The 7,196-nt window shown below is 53.8% G+C and overlaps 1 long non-coding RNA gene across 6 annotated transcripts; it reads right to left on the bottom strand.

Annotated features, from left to right (window-relative positions):
• Nucleotides 1–374: 374 nt before the first annotated feature.
• Nucleotides 375–6,826, bottom strand: LOC113602479 (uncharacterized). Of its 6 annotated transcripts, none has more exons than XR_008296007.1 (6): nt 6,440–6,826; nt 5,933–6,039; nt 5,180–5,381; nt 4,545–4,601; nt 4,034–4,140; nt 375–3,690 (listed from the first exon to the last, which is right to left on the bottom strand). It is a non-coding gene; the product is annotated as an uncharacterized LOC113602479 (long non-coding RNA). The 6 variants fall into 6 exon arrangements; XR_003423929.2 differs by having other exon boundaries at nt 5,180–5,384; nt 6,440–6,816; XR_008296005.1 differs by lacking the exon at nt 6,440–6,826 and having other exon boundaries at nt 4,909–5,384; nt 5,933–6,396.
• Between the last annotated feature and the right edge of the window lie 370 nt (nt 6,827–7,196).

Genomic DNA, 7,196 nt, shown 5'->3' on the forward strand with positions numbered 1-7,196 from the left:
GAGTAAGACTTGGCAAAAACATCCCAATGAAAGAATTGTAGATGGGACTTGGAAGAAAAAAATCTTTATTAGGCATCATAATTCTCATAATTGTTATTATTGACATACTCATCACTGTGAATCAGCCAGGCGAGCCTCAAACACATACTACCAGCACAGCCCTCAGTCCCGGTTGACTCATGGGGCTCTAAAACCACCCACAGAGTAGATGAGGGAGGCTCCATCTGTCCTAGGGAGAGTGCTTTGCAGCTGCCCCCAGAGGACTCCATTCTAAGGTTGGAACAAGGGGGTGGGGGGTATTATGTAAGTTCAGTAGAGGCAAAGAGAAAATTATTTCCCTGTGGAGACAGTATAGATGGATAGATTTCTGTGTATGTGTGTGTGTGTGTGTGTGTGTGTGTGTGTGTGTGTTTAAATGCTTTCCTATAAATGTTAGCGATGGATGTGGTTAGGAGAGAAAATGTATGTATATATGTACATACACGGGCATATGCCTGCTCAGAGAGCACCCTTCCGCTCTCTGAGAGGAATTATTTATTTCTCTGGCTAAGGCTCCTCATGCAGTCACAAAAATTGTCTCTGCTCCCCACCCCTTTGGTGATAGAAATGACAGAGGAGTTTACCTTAGCTTTTGTTAAAAGATCAGTTTCTTTTCTGCTTAAACAGAGATCTCGCCTGGGCCATCGCTGGCAGGGGAGACAAGAATATTACCAATTTTTCCTTTGATACATTTCTAAATCCATCTTAATGTATCTCATACAGTCACCTTGGGCAACATATGAGCTCCCATGGTCACGAGGACCATAATGATGGTGATGTGTGTGGACTCATGGGGGCCTTCTTACATTATTCAGTCAGCACACTGCCTCAACGTGTCCTGTGTTTTAAAAATCATGTATTTTTCCCCTCGTTTAAGTCACAGGATATAATTAGAGGGGCTCAAATGGACAGGGAGGGGATCTGAGAAATGCCTTGGAAGAGCATCAGTCTTCAGTTTTCTTACATAAATATCACTAGGCATAAATAGGCCCAGAATATAGCAGAAGGGAAGAAGCTAGGACTGACCTTCACTCAGATACCTCTGTTTGGTGAACACAAAGGGGGCCTTGAAATTACACCAGGAGCAGAGTGTACATTCATCTCTGCCATTTGCAGCCATTAAAGACCCACATAAAAATACATTTCATAATGAGACCTGGTGAACACAGGAAAACCCCACACCCATGCACACAGACCCGGCAAACCTAGAACACTCCCACACCCATTAAAGCTTTCTGGAACAAGAGTTTACATAAGTAATAAAAAATATGCCCCTCCCTTCCATAGTTTATCAGCAGCAGGAACCTGGCAGGCCTTGTCCATGGTGCCTGTGGTTGAAGCTCTCAGGGAGAAGCGTGTTAGGTTTCCACCTAAAAGGGCCATTACTTGGGGGAGGCATCTGGAGATTGTGCTGAGGGGCAGGCACATCAGTGAAGGGTACAGCCCTGTCTGATGGAGTTATGGGAAAACAATCAGAGATGAATCTCACTATCGTGGGCAACCGTAGGGCAAAGGGTTGGTCATCGGAGGCTTAAATTGTGCCCCAAAACCACAAAAGCAGCCTTCTTAGGGGAGGAGGGAGGTAAGGGGATTTATACCCCAAGGAGGCACCATTTGGAGGATGATCTGTTTTGAAGGTAGTGGCTGCCTGTGCCTCTTAGGACAACCCTGGCTAAGGTTCAGGGGGCAGAGAAACTGCACTCTCTTCTGTCCTTTAGCCAAACTTGCCTTCTGGGAGTTGAGGGATAGCACCATGCCTGCAGTTTGCATGATGGAAACTGCAGCCTTCTAGAGAGAAGGGGTAAGCAGGTGGTGGCAGAGAAGGTTCTGGGAGTATCTAGATGGGATACAGCACGTTTAACCTCTCCTGACTCCAGATACTCCTTTAGGAGGGCAGAGGAAGAACCTAAGATATAATCATTACATGGTGATTGGCACATAATAGGTACTTAATAAATATTTGGGAGGAAATGAGGCTTGGGATCCATGGTATCTTTAAATGCTAATTTGCTAAGTGGGCTAGACTGAGGCTTTGCAGAGGAAAGAATGCCTCAGTAAGCTTCACCCCAAAACTCCTTTAGGCCTTGGTTAACGCGTGAAGAATCAAGACTAAAATCCTGTGCATCCCTTATGGCCTTGGTCTTGCAAAGACAGGCCTCTGCCAAGGGTGGGAAAAGGGATGCAGCCGGTTTCCTGGTAGGATGATCCAGCTCTTGGCCTCCTTTCTCTGCAGGGACCTGTCCCTCTCCCATTTCCTCCACCTGGAAATTTATGAGTTTAGGTCTTGCCACCATCCACTGCAGCTACGGGGGCTCTCTAGGATCAGCTGCTGGTCTGTATCGAGTGCTGGGGAGGAAGGCCTGATTTGGGAAGCAGGTTCTTCAGAATGAGGGAGGGTTAGCGCTTTCCATTCCCTGACAGCCCCTTTCAAAAGAGGCTTTCCTCAGAATCAACACTTGTGCACATTCTGTTTTTCCTTCAGTTCAGATTTAAGAAGGAATTCATCCCCTCCCCCTTTGGTACATGTAGGTTACTGCGCCTCTCCCTTCCTCTGCATCTCCTGGATCTCTGCCTGAAACTACAATTACAGCCGCAAGGAGGAAGTGAGATGCTCCTAAGAGCCCTGGCCACGCTTTCAGCCCTGATTGAGCCCTGATTGACCCTCCAAGAGTTTGTTCCTTCTTCCTTCTATATCCCAATGACTTCCTTAAGCTTGTCAGGTGCCCACAGCTCGACAGCAAAGAATGACAAACACCTCCCTCCTCCCTTCCAACTGGCTACCCACTCCGCCCCCCCCCCCACACCCCCAGCCTCAAGGAGAACACAATATATCTGTGGTCCAAGCCCTGGCACAGACTGCCAGTCTTCTGGATGCCAGATTATTTTTTTTAAAGGGCGAACCAAAAGCTAAGCCCAGAACAAAAACACAGCCACGGAAGGTGTCGACCCACATACAATGCGCCCCGAGCCCAGAGAAAAATATGCACACAGAAGCACTCCGTAATGCGCTCACAGGCACCCCCCCCTCCGCCCCCATCGCATCTGTGCTTGCACAGATCTGTTTCTGTCACAGAATCAGCTTCTCTCCCTGAGTCTGTCTGACTCTCTAAGCCCATGTCTGTCACAAGCTGCACACCTCCCCGCCCCAAGGGCTCCGGTTCAGGGTTAGCCCAGCCAGCGGGAGCCCGAGACCCCTCCCGCCCGAAGCCGCGGCGCTGAGCTCTGCGGAGGGCGCCTCGGCTCTGTGGCTCCTTCCCGGCGGGCCCTCGCGGACCGACGGTGCTCAGCCAGCCCCATTCTTGGCATTCACCGCGTGCCTTAATTGTATGGACATTTAAATCAAGGTCCGCTGTGAACACGGAGAGAGAGGCCTTTCTCCTGAGGAAGTAAAGGAGGAAGGAAGGACAGGTGGAAGAAAGGAAAGGGGGTGGGGAGAAGATGGGATGAAAAAAACAAGGAAAAATAAGTAAAAAGAAGGGCGCGTGCGCGCGCACTGACAGCGGGGAGAGGGTTGGGGGTGGGGAGGCAGGGAGAACAGGACCACAGCATCCTCCCTACCGCAGCTCCCCCAATCACACAGACAATGAGATAACAGCGACGTCTTCCAAAGGCTCTTTGTTCTCCCCCATCCTTTCGGATCCAGGCTTTTTCCTGCAAAGCGGAGGGGGTGGAGGGTTGGTGGTGTGGGTGGAAGTGGGAGACGGAGGGGTGCCTCCCCCGTGTTAATTACCCCGACTCCCTTACCCCCTTCCTCACGCCTCGCCTCCCCTGCAGCTCCAGACAATGAAAAAACAAAAACAAAAACAAAAAAACAAAACACAACACCAACCCCACCTCGCCCCAGCACAGCAAACCCTACCCACCCATCTCTCACTCTCAGTTTAGCCCAGTAAACTGAGGGGGCCAGGAGGAGGAAGTCGAGGGCACAGAAAGCGGAGGGCAGCGGGGGCTTGGCAGCGGCTGCCAGAGCAGGGCGCGCCGCCGCCGCCTTTACCTCGCTGGCTGAGTGCGGGCGCAGCCTGGCCGGGCGTGCCGCAGGGGCGAACTGCGCGCTCCGGGCCGGGATCAGCCTTCCGAAACTCGCCTGCTGCAGTCCTCTTGCTCAGGTCCCAAGTGGTGGAGGGGAAAAAGGAAAAGAGGGGGAAAAAAAGGGAAAAAAAAAACCCCATAAGAGCGAGGCCCATCTGGCCCCTCATCAGCTTTGTCAAGTCTTGCATACGCTAAAATGCTAATGACCTAGATAGCTCATGCAAAATGCAGCAGGGAGGGAGGGAGTGAGGGAGGTGGGAGGGAGGAAGAGAAAGAGTGATGGGGGGAGAGCGAGGGAGGAGGAGACGGAGGGGAGGGGAGGAGAGGAGAGGAGGGAGGAGGGAGGAGAGAGGGGGAGAGGGAAAGGGAGAGGGGGGCAGAGAGAGGGAGAGAGAGAGAATATATATGTCTTCGAAACACCCCTACCACTCTCCTCACCCCACCCCACCCCACCCCAAACTGTCAACGGGCTTTACCAGGTAAAGGGTGGGCGTAGATTTAAAAGGTCACTCGTGTCTAATGCAGCTGGATCCCTAGGTCAAAAAAGGGGGGAGGAACAGAGGATGAGAGTCCCCAAAGCCAAAGGGATAATAAGACATTATTTTAAGCCCCCTCCCTCCATGCGCTCCTTCACCTCTCCACTCTGTTTACACACAAACCCAGACGCCTCCTTAAGTGTGTACATGGACATATCAATTTTTCAACAATTTCTCAGAGCTTCTATCAGCAGACACCCATATTCTCCTCCCCAGCAAAACTCATCTTGTGAAGCTGAAGGGGGTTTAAAAAAACCTCTTTTTTTCCCCAAAACCCTCCTCCAGCTGGCCAGTCCCCACTCACCTACACCTCACTCCACTCTCCCGTTAGCCCCCGGACAACATCTCCGGTGTCTACTTTTTTTCTAAGCCTTCTACTTCCTAGTCTCTTCTCCAACACCTGGATCTCGAGGAGGGGAGGCAGGGGAGCAGGAAAGCCAACTTAAGTCTACCTGACCTCCCACCATTCAGTTCTCTTTCCCAGAAAAAAACGAAACAAAACAAAACCTTACCCCTCTCCAACAATGTCATCGTTCAAGCATGCCAAAAGGGTAAATAAAATTCAATCCGAATACCCTCAGAGGTCCGCACGCTTCATGGGCGCTCTTTGGCACGGGAGATCACTCCAGTTCCCAGCCAGCGCTCCCGCGCGTCCCTTCTTGCCGAGCCCAAAGTGCTTTGTCCTGGGGTCCACTCAAGGTCTTCCTCTTTTTGTTCTTTTTAAGAGACTGGTCGCAGTCCGAAGTGTTTCAGCCAACCTATCGAAAGGCAGTAGATCTACTGGAATAAAGGGATCAAGATATATACATGCAGATGAATGAGGGAGGGATGCGGACAGGCAAAAGGAAGCCCACATCTAGGGAGCGGCCGCCCCGGCCCGGCCCCAATTGCTTCCTTCGCTGGGGAAGGGGCGGGTGGCGAGAAGGCGCTGGTGGTCGCTCCACCTGGCAGGAGGAAATGATAACCATGATAAGGAGCATCATGGTGATGATCATAAGCATGATAAAAAATTCAGAATCTCCCTTTGGTGAACCAGAGCATGCGTGCAGGAGGGACTGCACTGCTGGCTGCAGCGGCCGGGGGGAAGGAGAGGAGCGCAGGAGGCAAAGGTTGTGGCGGCAGCACCCTCAGATGAATAATAATAACGCGCAGCGCAAGTTGCGGTTCAGCCTGAAAATCCAGCCCTCCGCGTGAACTCGCGTCGAGTGCGGATTGCAGGGGATGAGGAGGAAGGGGGGGAGGGGAGGGAGGTGAAGGGAGGGGGAGGCGGGTAGAGAGGAAGGCAGAGAGGGACAGACAGAATTTGGAGCCTTTTAATTTATCCTTACCAAGCCCTAATCTCGTTCGCCATCCTCTTTGGGTGAGGTCGATCTCCTTTTTAAAAATTATTATTCCTTTAACGGATTATTCAGCTAAAAGAAGCCACATCTGCTGACTGTACCGAAAACAAGAGGATTAGGAGCCGGTCCACAGAGCGGGGCCCGCAGCCCCCCACCCGCTCTCTGCACCAGCACACGTCATTCTCACTGCCCCCGGGTACCTCCCTCTCCTTCTTGCTCGGGGAGAGCTGTGCCAAGGAAAATGCGGATTTGGGGAAAGTGAGAAGTGGGAGCGCTCGGAAGAGCGGGAAAGCCAAGGTTGGAGGTGGCAATTCGCACCCCCACATTCACACGCGCTTCCGTTTATCCGTTTCTATCCTGGGCAAAGGGGGCGCTTTCGCGATGCCCGCAGCGCGGCACCTGCAGTGAAGCGTGCCCTCCGCCCCCTAAACGTAACCGCGGCTGCACCAGTCCCCGGCAGACTCCCTTCAGCAGTTCTGGGTGTCAAACCTATACCTTAGGTCGACCGCCCCCTCGCCTTCCTCCGCCCCAGTAGCCGCGGCACCAGGGTTCACCCACTCCCTGTCTCTTCCGCTTTTGCAAACGGAGTGGGGGGCTCAGGGCACCCTCACGCCCCCAGCTTCTCGTCCCCAGGCTGGAGGCGCCAGACAGAGGTTTCCGCGGACCGCGGCGCGGGCGAGGCCCAAGGTGGGGGGTGAATGGGGGGGGTATGCTGCGGCGGATGCGGTTGACATCACTGCGGAGAGCACGCGGCTGTCCGGCCGCAGCAGCGCCGCGAGCGTCTTTGCACCTCCCCTCCTTCCCTCCCTGCCAGCCTCCAGCAGCGTCTGGGCAGGACAGTGGCGGGGGTGGGGTGGCGTGGGGAGAAGGGTTGTGGTGGTGGGGGAAGGTAGTCCCTTCCTCCGCCCCCCGCCCCCCCGCAGTCAAGGTGAATGTGAAGGAGAGCGGGAGCGCGTGCCCGCGCCTCTGGGTACGTGCGCGCGCCCCTCCCGGGTCCCCTCCTCCCGGTTGCCACCACCCCCCCGCCCCCCGCCCCCTGCCGCCGCCTCCGCGCCCTCCAGTCCGCCCGCGCCCGCCGGGGCCAGATGGACTCCCGAGATTAGAGAGGCACAAAAGTGCGTCTCCACGTCCGGCCGCCACCCGTCCCGCGTACATTTAGACTCACTTCGGGAGGCGCCTTTGTTGTGTTGGTTGTGGCCGTGTAGTGTGTTTTTCCGGGAGCACGGGGTTAGCTTGGCCTTAAGGAAGGACT

Source organism: Acinonyx jubatus, chromosome B1 (assembly GCF_027475565.1).
Source record: "Acinonyx jubatus isolate Ajub_Pintada_27869175 chromosome B1, VMU_Ajub_asm_v1.0, whole genome shotgun sequence".
Lineage (NCBI taxonomy): Eukaryota > Metazoa > Chordata > Mammalia > Carnivora > Felidae > Acinonyx > Acinonyx jubatus.